Here is a 15,184-nt window from a genome sequence, read left to right on the forward strand (position 1 = left end):
AATCCTTGACTCAGAGTCTACTTCTGGGGAACCTAACCTAAAATAGCTCCTAATTATTCATTGCCAAGCAGGTTGCCATGTGACTTGCAATGCCTGGGGAGGGGGGAGGGAACAGGCATTGTACGCTACACATTACTTGAATCTTAAGAATCATCACATTGTTACTAGAATTGCTTTTTTCTCTGGGGGAAAGGCCAACACAGGGGCTGCTCCCTCAGCCTGGGTCCCAGAACAAGACATGTGAAGAGCTACAGCTGACACAAAGCCAACATGTAACATGAGCAAGAATGAACCTTTATTGGAAGACCATGAGATTTGGGGTTTTCACTGCAGAACTCAACAGATATTAATACAGGCAGTGAGTGTGACATAGCAGTTAAGAGCATACATCCTGGAGCTAAACAGCCAAGCTCTACGGCTATCTGTATAACCTTGACCAAGGTGCTTAGCCTCTCTGAGCCTCAGTTTCTCCATTTGTAAAATAGGGATATTAATCATATCCACTTCATAAGGTCACTGTGCAGACCAAATGAGTTAACATATATAGAGTGCTTCAAACAGTGTTTGGCACATGGTAAATGCTTGATAAATATTAACTGAAGTGAACTATAATAGCTAGCTCATCCCCAAGTTTTCACTGTTTCCTCCCCAGCATCCATTCCACTCTTCCCACAGTACTGATTTCTATTTGAGGATCTATCTGGTTCTGAGAAAGCTATTTTACTCTGACTTCACTTGGCCCAACATGAACCTAATAGCTAGTAGTGTGTTGGTAAACTGGATCCAAGGAGGGTGGGGAGGGAAGGCAATTTCCACAGTGTAAATACTCCCTACTTAGCCAATTTCGAGCTATCAGTGGTTTTTAACAATTGGCTTCCAAAATTCTTGAATATTTAATAATCACCCGGGGAGCCAGTACTCGCCAGCTCCAACACCTCACATGCCACTCCTCTAGCTACAATGCATAAATCCCAAGCTGCTCTCATCTGTGAGAATCTCAGAATTTCTGCAACTCTACTCCAACACAGTTTCCCTGCATGTTGTAAAACATGAAGGAGCTTTCCTAAACGTGTTAGGTTGAACATACAGAATTGCCAACATTTAACTCGTTTTGATCTACATAAAGAAAGGGTCGCTTTCATATGATCCAACTTAACAGATCAAATGCACAGGAAAAATGGTAGCAGAAAGAGTAAGGAATGAGGACAGATGGAAGGAAGGAGGAGGAGGAGAAAGTGGAGGAGGACGTCGATCCCACCAGAAGCAAATCTGGACTATGACCACGTGGAGTTTAAAAAGATGTTAATCCTTTACTCCACAGTGGGTATTAAACATAATTATGGACAATTAGCTTCTTTATTATTCAACTATATACCCTCTGGGAAGTATCATATTTTACCCTATAAGCATATCCAACAACTTCATTCTTCCAACTTTGCTTTTATGGCACTAAACCTAGTTCCATCATGGGCTAGAAATTCAGAAAGGTCTTAGGAGAGATTTTGGCAAGCACCTTGCGACAGGTGTTTGAGAACACTCAGGGTCACGCTACCCAGAGTTCCATTTCCCTATGGCGTTTTTCTCCTCCGTAAACTCACTTGCAGCAAGTTGGCGCGTCAGGGAGCCGAGGGCAGAGGGCAGCGGGTTCCTTCACCTCTCCGAGGTTGAGGTCATTCACCTGTCTGGTGGGGATAAGAACTCCCCTCAAGAGCTGGCCCCGAGTACTAACGGGGGAAATACAGGTAGGAGGCAAGGCGCTCGGCTGCCAAGAGCCCTTAAGTTAGACAATGTAGACACCGAGGGGCTGTCACAAAGCCCAGCCCGCACCAGGTGAGCAGACACACGCCGGGCACCACGTGCAAATTCAGCGCTCCCGCCTCCGCCGCTTCCAGGCGGCCCCTGCGGTGGGCGCGGCCCCGCTTTCCTGAATGCCCCGCAAGTGGGCCCCCGGGCCCACAGCATGAGCGAGTCTGGCCCGAGGGCCCCCGACCCCGCCCCAGCCCCGCCCCTCCGCCCCAGCCCCGCCCCTTCTCGTCCTACGGCCCCCTCCCCACCGCGGAGATCCGCGCCTCCTACCAGGCAGCCCCCAAGAGCAGCCCAAACGAGGTGACACCTGCACAGATAACACTAGCACACACCTCCACACACGGCTACACTCTGCTTTTGGCTCACAAACGATCCACGTCTCCCCCACGCCACACAAAATCCACGCACCACGGCACTCGGAGCATGCGCAAACCGCAAAGCCGTGTTCCTGCCTGCCACTGGTACTTGTCAGTTCCGACATTGATTACAGCGTTCACTCTGCTCACCAAAGGCAGAAGTCCCTCAATACCTCACACACAACACACACTAGCGCACCACCTATACAAGCACGCACTATAAACACCATGTATTTTGCAGAATACGTGAGTCACTCACATCCACACACCACAACGCACCGCTCCCTCCTCATGCCGATGACAGGCATACATTCCACACTACACCGAACACAAAATATATACTTAAACCTCTGATTTAAAAAAAACCCATCACATTGCACACAAATGACGTGCATACATGACCCACACCACACTAAATACAACACGTTATACAAGCCCTACACATACGCATGCATCTTAGAAACACATGCACATAGCACATCTTCACACACTCAGCAACTGAACCACATAACTTCTAGGTACCCTTATGGTGACCAGCCGTCCTTTATGTACCCAGAACCGGCCTGGTTTTAGCACCGAAAATCCTACATCCTGAGAAAGCCCTCAATCCTGGGCAATCTGGGAAGATGGTCCCCCCCCCCCCACACACACACTGTTCCAATGAATTAGGCTCGTCCCCCAATAAGTACCAGTGATAAAATCTGAGCTGCTCTGGGAGCAGAGAGATAGGGGGAGAAGGCCAGAGCTAAGGGGACTCAGGTGTGGCTCTCTCAGCAGTAAGTTCCATCCTCTGACTTGTCTGTAGGGGGAAATGCAGTTAGGGAAAAAAAAATGCCTTAAAAATAAAGTTGCTCACTGCACCTTCCAAAAAAAAAAAAAGGAAAAAAAGAAAAAAGAGAAGAAAGAGTCAAAGAAGTCTAACCACACCTGACTTTGAGGTTTTACCCCTGGCAAAACACTTTGACTGAAGTTATCTCATCTTAGAAAAACCTGTGAGGTAGGTAGTATAGGTGCTATCATGACAATGATGCTGGAGAGGCGCAGGCACCTGCCTGAAGTCACAGAGCACAGGTCAGGCGGAGCAAGTCTGGAAGAAGTCCCATCCATCTCCCGGATCACCCCACCCAGGCTTCCTCCTCCTGCCAGCTGTCTGCACAGCCCCCCTCTTTCCTCCAGCCTGGCTGAGACAGTGTGGCTGCAATCAAGAAGCCACCTGTCTTGAGCCACCACCTTCAAAAGCCTTTCATTCCGTCCTAATGGGGCAAGGCGCCCAGGCCGCCCCACCCTTAGGGCGGATTAGGCCTCGCCTCCCTTTTGGGGTTTAAGGTACATCAAAAGAGCTCCCTGCACCAAAATAGCTCTCACAGGCCCTGTCTGGTAGCTTGAAATCACACCACAAGAGATCTCTTTTAGGTAAAAGACGTTGTGCTTCGAAGGCCCCTGCTCGAAGTGCACCTGTGTCCCTGGGACAGCCTCCCCCACGGCAGCCTCCAGCACCTCGAAGCTGGTGTTGTCTTCCCTGCCGCTCCGTGCATTGCAACACACATTGCCTAATGCCAGCCTGCTGATGGAATTGGATTGTTTCTAGCAAGTCCTGCGGGAATGGGGCACAGGCTGGGAAAGTTTGATCGTGGCCGAGGGAAGGTGTGAGAAGGGTGCAGTGTGGCTTGGAGATGGGAAAACAGGATTGTACAGGTATGGGGACAGGATTGAGAAAGATGGGGACATGCCCTTGGTAGGAGTGGAGGAGACCCTGAGTCTAAGAGAAAGGCAGAGGGAATGCCATGAGCTTTCCAGAGAGACCAGGAAGTAGAAGAGGGTCAAATGTATATGGTGAGCATAAGGGGGGGGGGGGGGGATGGAGAGGTTGGTGGGAGAGAGCTGTTTGGGGGGGACACTGTGGCTCCTTGCTGGCAGCACCCTGGTCAGGACACTTGAGCAATCACAGATTATTCCTCTGTAAAAGTTGCAGAAGAAAACGTAAGGTCATGGGAAATGTTTGCGATGTATTGATAAGTGAGAAAAAAGGTTTCAAAACAGGACATAGAATGGGATCCCTATTTTGTAACAGTGGCTGGAAAGCCACCAAAATGTTAGCTGTGGTTACCCCTGCTGTAGGGAGGATGGTTTGCATTTCATCTTGGACGCTTTCTGTATTTTCCAGACTTTCTACAATGAACTTGGAACATTCTGTATATATCGGAAAGAGTTCTTTTAGATGAAGATTCACTGAGTATTTATCAGGTGCTTATTAAATTCTACAGTGTAGGCACCACACATAATGAAGAGAAATGGAAGCCGTGACCACTGCTCTCCGATTACCCTTAAATCCAGTCATGGCACAGGGGTTCAGGTCCATGCGCAAAAATGTGGCCTCAGGAACCAGACTGCCTAGTTCAAGTCCCTCTTCTGTAGCTTCCTAGCTGTGCGACTCGGGCGAGTGCCTGGACCTTTCTGTGCTTTGGTTGTAATCCCCACCTAAGTGTTAGCTGTTATTGTTATTAGTGGGTAAGAGCTTTGCCTCTGGAGCCAGCCTGTCTGGGTTCAAATCCTTGTTCTGTCTCTGTCTGGCTTGGGCAAATAGTGTAATATCTGTTTCTACCTCAGTTTCCTAATCTTTAAAATGGGGATGCCAATAATGGTGCTTCACAGAGTTGTTATGAATATTCACCGAGTAGCTATGGAGAAAGTACTTAGAACAGTGCCTGGCACATAGAAAGTGCTCATTAAATGTCAGCTGCTATAATACTAATTATTGTTGCTGCTGTTATCATTGCTATTGGGGAGGCAGGGATTGGACACCACCCAGCAGGGCACCCCACGTAGGGGCAGCCGGGGGTACAGGATGCACGAGATGGGGCTAAGCTGGGCCCTGCAAGATGGCCCCATCCCCTCTCGCCTCTCTCGTATTCTCCTCCAGCCCAGGTTAGTCTAGGCCTTTAAGTTTCAAAACTGTGGCCCCTAAGGTGCCACTCCTTGCATGTACACCACCGCCTCCCTGATCTTTATTTAGCCATAAACAGGGTAGATTTATGGTAAAGCTGATGAAGGGAGGCTTCCAGGACTTATTTGCATGGGGAGTGCCTGGCAATATTACATTTATAATTGTGTTCTTCTTCTTTCCATCATTACATAAATTTCAGCCCCACCCGGATCCTCCTTTAATTTGGGGAAGGGGACTTCTAATTCAGACTTCTGATGAAATCCAGCTCCTTTCTTCTTTTTAATTTTTAAAATTATTTTTAAATTATTTTTTAATGTTTGTTTACTTTTGAGAGAGAGACAGAGTGTGAGTGGGGGAGAAGCAGAGAGAGGGGGGAGACACAGAATCCGAAGCAGGCTCCAGGCTCTGAGCTGTCAGCACAGAGCCCGATGCGGGGCTCGAACTCATGAACCACAAGATCATGACCCGAGCTGAAGTCGGACGCCTACCGACCGAGCCACCCAGGCGCCCCAAACCAGCTTCTTTCTTTAACTGGGCCTGGTCACTGAGACCTACCCGGGTGGGATTTTTGCACATGTGAATCTGTTTTCCTTTGTTACTGGTGCATAGTACTTTATGTCTCTTCTTGCAGCCATAGCCTCTACTTGAATGAATGAATGAATGAATGAATACACTCTGGGTCTGTTTTGTTCTCAAGGTAAACCAGCAGAAAAATGGCTTAGTTCTTGGAGCAAAGCTCTTGGCAGACAGGAGAAGTTGGAAGGCCTTTTGAATCTATGTGGAACAAGAAGCCTCTGAAATCTTGGGAGTGTTTGGCAGCTTAGGAACTTGACTACAGGTCTACTTGGGAAAATATGTTAAGTCTGGAAACTCAACCAGAAGCTGAAATTGATGAACAGTCACAGGTCAGGGAGGGAGGATCCCTGTCATACCTGTGTTCTTCATTGACAGCTGGTGTTCTCTAGCTTTCTTAAGGCTGCTCTGGTGTTCTTCTTCTTCTTTTTTTTTTTAATGTTTATTTATTTGTTTTTGAGAGAGGGGGAAAGGGCAGAGAGAGAAGGAGACAGAGAATCTGAAGCAGGCTCCGCACTGTCAGCACAGAGCCCGACACTGGGTCCCAGCTCACAAACCATGAGATTATGACCTGATCTGAAGTCATATGCTTAACGACTGAGCCACCCAGGAGCCCCTCTGCTGTTCTTTATTAAAGATTTGTGTTTTTATTTAAAAATGGGCAAAATCCAGAGGGGAAGCTGGCTCGTCCCAGTGTTAGGCATGAACTCCAGTGTATCTCTGGATTTCTGGACTATACTTGAGGGGACTTTTTCAGGCCATGCTCAGAACCTTGCCGTTTATCTCATACTAGCTGCGTCATACTCTTTGTGATTATTTTATGTGTCCCAGCTTTATCTCCTCTGTGACCGTTAATTCTGGAAAGGTGGGGGCTTTCACATCCCGTCCCTGACAAACGCTCAAAGGTGAAGTATTAAATACCCCAGCATTAAATAGGTATGATGATTAATTTTGTATTAACTTAGTACCCAGTTGTTTGGTGAAACACCAGTCTAGCTGTTGCTGAGAAGGTATCTTTTTTTTGTTTTAACGTTTATTGATTTTTTTTTTTTTTTAAATAGGATTTTAACGTTTATTTATTTTTGGGACAGAGAGAGACAGAGCATGAACGGGGGAGGGGCAGAGAGAGAGGGAGACACAGAATCGGAAACAGGCTCCAGGCTCTGAGACATCAGCCCAGAGCCTGACGCGGGGCTCGAACTCACGGACCGGACCGCGAGATTGTGACCTGGCTGAAGTCGGATGCTTAACCAAATGCGCCACCCAGGCGCCCCTAACGTTTATTGATTTTTGAGAGAGAGAGCAGGGGAGGGGCAGAGAGAGGGGAGACAAAGAATAGGAAGCAGGCTCCAGGCTCTGAGCTGTCTGTCATCACAGAGCCCAGTGCAGGGCTCGAACTCACAAACTGAATGATCATGACCTGAGTGGAACTCAATCGCTTTAACCCACTGAGCCATCCAGGGGCTCCGCTGAGAGGGTATCTTTTAGATGTGATTAACATTTAAATCAATAGACTTTGAGTCTATTGAGGTAATTACCCTCCTTAATGTGGTTGGGCCTCATCCAGTCAGCTGAAGGCCTACAAGAAAAGACCACCGAGGCTCCCACCCGCACTCTAAGAAACAAAGGAATTCTGCCTCTGGAGGGTCTCCCAAGATCGCAACATCAAGTCTTGCTGAAATTGCCACCCTGCCCCTACATGAGGGACATAACAGCCCTCCCCAAAAGGACAAACCCCAGTACCTCACAGTAAACCTATTTGTCTGTCTGTCTCTGGATACATACACAGAAAGTAGAGTGTTCTACAAAAACTTTCGTAAGCCCATACGGTGAAAGCGAAGAAGCAATTGCTGTCAACTTCCATGGAATTTTTTTGAGTGTTCTCAGACCCGAAATAAACTTCTCTTAGGCTTTTCAGATCTGTTAGGACACATCTTGCTAATGGATGCATGAAATAAATTGAGATAAAGCACGGATGTTCACAGACACAGTTCAAAGCTGTGGCCTCTTGGTGCTGAGATGCTGAAGGCGGTTCTGGGGGCGGGAGCTACAGTTGGTGGCGCCACTCTCCCTGCCCCAGTGCGCTGTGTCTACGACAGCTGGGTGCAGAACAAACACTGAACGCTATTTTCACTCTCAGCACCCCCCTCCCCCCCCTTTTTTTTTGTAAAAGTGACAGTCCTCTTCAGATTTCTTTTGGTTAGCAAAACCAGGTACAAACGTAGGTCTTGCATAAAAACAGAGTGTAGTAATGCAAACTTTTGCAAAGCGAGGGATACCTGTATGTATATATATTTAGTGTGTATACAAAATTTGGTTCTGTTTCTCTAGAGAACCCTAGTACAGCATGTGGCTTTCTTACTTGGAAAAAAAAATCATTCGTGATGCCTTTTCATGATGTTAAATGCTTGGACAGGTGCAGGAGGTCTGGGAGAGGTCAGCAGGACTTCTTGTATCTTGCCTCTTTTTTTTTTTTTTAAGTTTACTTATTTATTTTGAGAGAGAGAGAGAGAGAGAGCATGCAGGGGAGGGGCAGACACAGAGGGACAGAGAGAGAATCGCAAGAAGGCTCTCCGCTGTCGGTACAGAGCCCATCATGGGGCTCGAACTCACGAATCGTGAGATCATGACCTGAGCTGAAATCAAGAGTTGGTTGCTTAACTGACTGTGAGGCACCCAAGTGCCCCTTGCCGGGCTCTTGATCAGGCTCGGACTTAAACTTTCAGTCACAAATAAGCATTAGAAATGAAGATCAGTTCTTCCTTTGCTACCTGCCATGCAGGCAGCTACATCTAAAACCATGTGTGTTTGTAATAACGAAAGACTAGGGGCGGCCAAAATGTCTGTCCACATGATGGAGTGCCATGCGATGGCAAAGGGAATGGGGCTCCTTGTACCGACGTGGAACAGCTGTGGGACAAATTGAGTGGAAAAAAGCAACGTGCCCCACACTGTGCTTCCATGTGGCCAGGTGATGGGAATATATGAATATTTATATATTCATATATATACACAATCTTTGGTTTGTGTCAAATTTGTACGGTAGCAATACCAGAGCTAAAAGGATGTGAAGACATTTTGCAGTGTTACTTACCCCTATTAGTGTGAATATCTTACACCCCAGACCTCGGGTGACCAATCATCCTGTTTGCCTGGGACCGACAGGGTTCCCTGGGCACGGAGCTGACGGTATGGAAACCCCAAAGGTGAGTCATCCTAATACACAACCTAATCGGGTGGGGGGTGTTACTGAATACGTGCATTTGCACCTTATTACATGTCTGAAATCTGAAAAGTTCTAGATTCTGAAACCACTCTGTCCCCTGGGGTTTGGAGGAAGGACTGGGGACCTGGATGTTCACGGGTCTACCTCTGGCAGGAGACGCAGCAACCAGCCACAGCCTCTGGGAAGGAAATGGGTGGCTGGAGGGCAGGGATAGGATAGAACATTTTCACTGCATTTTCTTTTGCATCTTTTGACTACGAAACACGTGAGTGCATTGTCTCCTCAAAAAAAATAAATACAGGAAATTATGGAGAAGCAGAACTCCCTGCACTTTTGACTAAACTATAAATGGAACTTGAAAGATTTGGAAAAACTACATTACTGTGCTACTGTTGTTGATGCCCTCGAAACAATATTTGTCTTTTTGATTCTGCTGATTCCAGCGTATCCTGTCCTGAGAGCCGCTTCGCCTACGGAGCCCTGATTTGGGAGTCCGGAGACTTGCTTTTCATTTTGTAAACCAAGAATGCTGAGTAGGTCTCTCTGCAGCAGCAGGTGGCCCGGGGCTCCTGCTCCAGCAGCCTGCTCCACAGCCCCGGGCGATTTTTTTTTTTCTTTTCCTGGCTGGTAGTGGTTATTATTATTTTGAAAAATCAAGAACGATCATGCAGAGCAAGTAGAAACAGGCTGGGTCAGCTGAAAAATGCCCACACGCTCCCGCCCTGGGTCTCTGGGTGATATAATTAGCTGGTTGTATCCAGCGGTGAGTGGGCGGCTGGCTCCCCTGGCACCCGCAAGGCCAGAAGATGATGTAACAAAAGACTAGCCCGGGCAAGGCCAAGCCTGAGCTGTGCCTCCAGAGAGGCTGACTTGGCGTTCTGCGGGCGGGAGGGGGAAGGGAGTGGGGGTTTCAGGGCTGCAGGGTGGGGGGTGCCGACTGCCCAGGAGGAAAAGCCAGCCTTCTGCTCACTCAGCCTCGAGCACCCGTCCTGTACCCCCATCCCTACTTCTCTCATTCTCACCAGGGTAGAAGGATCTGCTGAGAACTTCTTAAGCTGAGGAAGGGGTCTTGAGCTTGGATAGACTAACTACATCAGGGTCCCCAAAGCTGTGAGGGTGCAGGATGTGGATGTCTCAGGCACCTGGGAGATTTTTCAAATGACCTGTGAACTTGTGTAGCTGGCTGACCCTCACCCAATTTTCATTCAGTAGGTTTGGAGAGGGCCAGAAATCGTGCTGACAGCACAGAGCCTGCTTGGAATTCTCTCTCTCCCTTTCTCTGCCCCTACCTAGCTCCCACACGCTCTCTCTCTCTCTCTCTCTCTCTCAAAACTAAGTAAATAAACATAAAAAAATAAAATGAGGGGCGCCTGGGTGGCTCAGTCGATTAAGTGTCCGACTCTTGATTTTGGCTCAGATCATGATCTCATGATTCGTGACATTGATTCCCACGTTGGGTTCTGCATTGAGTGTGGGGCCCACTTGGGATTCTCTCTCTCTCTCTCTCTCTCTCTCAAAATAAATAACTAAACATTAAAAAAACAAAATGATATTAATGATTACAAAGATACATTATGAGGAATAAGCCTACCTCGTACCCCGGGCCAAGCAGGCTGTACACAGCACAACTCCAGGGGGCACTGTCCACGCAGTTGGATGGTGCTCGGTGCCCCGGACGTGGGTGACGCAGTCATTATTTCTTGTGTCTTCTTCCAGAGAGAGCCCATATGTTTGCAGGATCTGAACATTTTTCCAAAGGGGTTTTCCTTTCCTCCCACTCTGTTGAGAGGCAGTGAACTAGAGGGAGCGAGGTCTGATGGAGAGAGTTCAGGCCTCTACACGGTGATAGAGGATGGGGCCCTCCCTGAAGCCTCACCCTCCGCCCCACCAGCCAGGCTGGCTCCCACAAACCCCATCAAGAACCTGTCAGGGTCTCTGTACCTGCATTTCAGGCAATAAAAGGCCCTTTCTTAACAATCCTCCAAGGCCCCCAGGCAGTTTTCAGATGGATTTGCTGAGTAAGGGGTTTTCCATGCATTTCAGTGTTCTCAGCAGACTTTGATGTTGACTAGTAAAAACAAAACAAAACAAAACAAAACAAACCTGTGTACCAGAGAGAGGAAATTGGATCCCGCTGTGTGACTTTAGACAAGTCACACTGTCTCTTTGTGTGCTGGTTTCCTCCTTTGGGAACTGAGGAGTATCAGGCCTATTTCATGTTTTTCCATCCTCTCAGGGAGGTTGCAAGACCGTGGATATGAAAGTACCCATCTTATAGATGAAGATATTGAGGTCTAAGTTCACGCGGCTCAGAGGTGGCACTGTTCTTCTTGTGGCAAGGTCCAGAAACTCAGCAGGAAAAGACTCTCCTGGGGCGCCTGGGTGGCTCAGTCGGTTAAGCTTCTGACTTTGGCTCAGGTCGTGATCTCACGGTTTGTGAGTTCGAGCCCCATGGAGCCTGCTTCGGATTCTGTGTGTGTGTCTGTCTCTGTCTCTGCTCCTCCCCCGTTTGTGCTCTCTCTCTCTCTCTCTCTCTCTCTCTCTCTCTCTCAGAATAAACATTTAAAAAAAAAAGACTCTCGGGGCGCCTGGGTGGCGCAGTCGGTTAAGCGTCCGACTTCAGCCAGGTCAAGATCTCGCGGTCCCTGAGTTCGAGCCCCGCGTTGGGCTCTGGGCTGATGGCTCAGAGCCTGGAGCCTGTTTCCCATTCTGTGTCTCCCTCTCTCTCTGCCCCTCCCCTGTTGATGCTCTGACTCTCTCTGTCCCAAAAATAAATAAAAACGTTGAAAAAAAAAAAAAACAAAAAAAAAGACTCTCATAAAAAAAAAAAAAAAAGGAAAAGACTCTCTTATAGGAAGGTGGGGGGCGGGGGTAGAAGGCAGGGAGAGGCTTTCATTTGCCTCTCTCTCCTGCTGTGGCACAGATGACTAGCAGCTCATCATAAATCTGTGCCCCTATCCAGGGACTACATTGACCCTTGCATCTAGGTGGGGACGCATGACAAGTTCTTATCAATGAAATGGGGGTGGGAAATGATACACGTGACTTCTGAGCCAGATGTGAAGAAAGGCATAGGCCTGCTGGAAGCAGAGACCCTGATGTCCTAGGGGATGGGGAACTACAGGATGGAAAGAACCTGCATCCCTGAATCACCACGTGGAGGTCAGCTACTCGACGGCCATAACACCTTAGTTGTATTCATACGTGTGTGAGAAATACACTTCTTTGGGTTGGTCTTGAAAATCAGTTGGAGACTTTATTTGTTACAGTGGGTAGTAGCATCCGCACACGCACCCCCCACTTTTCTTCCTAAGTCCAGCCTTGAGCTGCTTACATGTACCCAAAAGGAGACGAGGACAACCGTCCAATTATTCCTTACAGCAAACTGAATGTGTGGAACGGGAGATATTGTCTCCCCCCTCGCTCTGAGATTGGGGCCACCAGCATTTGGGGCTTGGTGGTTGCAGCTGTTGGCATTCGGCAATGGCCCTGGCGGTATTATGACCATGGGTGACGCTCAGAGCCATCCTAGGGAAGCAAAGACAAGGACAAGCAGCTGATGGGAGGGTGGGGCCACAGCCAGAGGCCTGGGTCTGCCCAGACTCTCTGCCTGTGTCACCTCAGCCAAAGTCAGTGCCTCCTGGGGCCTCCATTTCCCCATCTGTAATATGAGTCTAAAACACTTGTCGTGGGGGTGCCTGGCTGGCTCAGCCGGTAGAGCAGGTGACTCTTGATCTCTGGGTCGGGAGTTCAGGCTCCATGTTGGGTGTAGAGTCTACTTAAAACACACACACACACACACACACGCTCATACACACACAACACCTGTCATGGATGGGGAGGCAGGGAGGAAAAGATCGTGAGGGGTGAGATAATAAATCTGAAATTCACTTCCTAAGACTCCACACTTCTGTGCAATCAAAAGATCCAAACCCAACACCCTCAGGACTTTGATGTGTAGGCCGGGGCTATTCTTTGGGAGGTACTTAAAGATAATATGAGAGAAGAAAACAGTGAAAGATCACATAATTCCTACTCTTTGGGGGATCATCCAGAAGGCTGTTCTAAGCTAATGGGGCTGGGAGAAGGGTGTCTTGGAGCTTTGAAGGCCAGTGAACCCAGTGTCTGTGGGTAGTTTCCTTTGCCACCAAATGTCTGCTCTCAGGTGTCTGATATCTGTAATTCCGACATTACTGCTTCATTGTTCTGGATTCCTGTTTGTTCCTCCACAAAAATGCAAACAATGATGATCCCTAATATTTGTTCAGTGTTTTACACTTGTTCCAATAATCCTGAAAGAGATAGACGGGCCCAGACACTGGGTGTGGTGTTTCTCAATCACTTTTCCTGACAGGAAGATGGTGGGCAGTTCTACTCCTAGGTGTATATCCAAGACAAATTCTGGCATGTGTGCCCTAGAGAATTGGATAAGAATAGTTGGAATAGAATAACACAATATTGGAAATAACCCAAGTGCTCCCTGACAGGAGATGGGGACCACTGGATGTTAAATAACAGTGACAGTGATTGAGCCCTGTTTTAATTAACAAGACACCATGTTAGAACATGGTGACAAGCACAATCTTTATTTGCTCACAATTCCGTAATTCAGGCAGGTGCACATTGGGGATGGCTTGTCTCTACTCCATGTGGCTTCGACTGGGAAGGCTCGCCTGGGAAATCAACTTTCAAGATGGTGCTGCTCACATGGCTGGCACATTAATGCTGGCCATGAGCTAGGAGGTCAGCTGGGGCTATTTGGTGTGTGTCGGGGAGGGGTTCAGTTATCTTGCACGTGGCCTCTCCACATGATTTCTCACAGCATGGTGGTCTCAGAGTAACCAAAGTCTCACACATGTTTCAAGGCCCCCAAGAATGCAAAAGCAGAAAGTTGCTAGACTTTCTTTTTTTTTTTTAATGTTTATTTTTTTTTTTAATTTTTTTTCAACGTTTATTTATTTTTGGGACAGAGAGAGACAGAGCATGAACGGGGGAGGGGCAGAGAGAGAGGGAGACACAGAATCGGAAACAGGCTCCAGGCTCCGAACCATCAGCCCAGAGCCTGACACGGGGCTCGAACTCAGGGACCGCGAGATCGTGACCTGGCTGAAGTCGGACGCTTAACCGACTGCGCCACCCAGGCGCCCCAATGTTTATTTATTTTTGAGAGAGAGAGACAAAGCGTGAGTGGGGGAGGGGCAGAGAGAGAGGGAGACACAGAATCCGAGGCAGGCTTCAGGCTCTGAGCTGTCAGCACAGAGCCCTACACGGGACTTGAACTCACGAACTTCTAGATCATGACCCGAGCTGAAATCGAGAGTTGAATGCTTAACCGACTGAGGCACCCAGGTGCCCCAGAAAGATGCTAGACCTTCTTAAGGCTTAAACCTGGAGCGGGTACCAGCTTATTTCTGTCCCATTCTATTGGCCCAAAGAGTTACAACCTAGACAGATTTAAGGGGAAGAAACTACGAGAGAGTGTGAAGAACCAGAGGTGTAGTTCATTGGGTGCCACGGCCTTCTACAGATGGCAACCACCCAAGGCCACGCGGATAAATCTTAGGTAGGTTATGGTGCAGGAACAAATAATCGCCACATCTCAGTGACTTTACACAATAAAGGGTTACTGCTTTCTCACAGATCCCACACAAAGCGGTGGGGTACTCTGTTCCACACAATCTGCCAGGAACCCAGGCTGATGGAAGCTCCACCATGTTGAGGTGGCAGCATCTGGGACACGCACTCCCACTTTTGCCACAGCCACGGGAGGCAGAAAGCCTGGAGAGTTTCACTTGGCTTCAGCCCTGAAGAGGCAAATGTCACTTATGCTCACATTTCATTGGCCAGAACTAGTCACGTGACCCTGTGTAAGTACAAGGAGGGGCTGGGAACGCATAGAAAAGTGGGTGAGCGTTAAGGTCTTGGCCACATGGGATGAAACTACTGAAAACAAAGGAAAGCTCAACATAAAATTCAAGATCGTGTTTACTGCAGGATAAGGGAGGAACTCACAGGAAGGTGTCAGTGATTTGTAATGTTCTGGTTCTTGGGTTGAGCAATGAGTGTTAATTTTATATATCTATAAATGAATGGATGAGTGAATAGATGAATGAATAAATAGAAGAAGGGACTCAGAAGCAGTGACACTGAAGCCTAATCTCAGAGGGCAGGCCAAAAATGGCCATTTCATAAATATTCCATGAGCTCTGGCTGAGGCCGCTAGACCTCAAAGGTACAAAGATGAATAAAATATGGGCTCATCCCCTCCAGGTTCCCAGC

Source organism: Leopardus geoffroyi, chromosome B2 (assembly GCF_018350155.1).
Source record: "Leopardus geoffroyi isolate Oge1 chromosome B2, O.geoffroyi_Oge1_pat1.0, whole genome shotgun sequence".
In the NCBI taxonomy this organism is placed as follows: Eukaryota; Metazoa; Chordata; class Mammalia; order Carnivora; family Felidae; genus Leopardus; species Leopardus geoffroyi.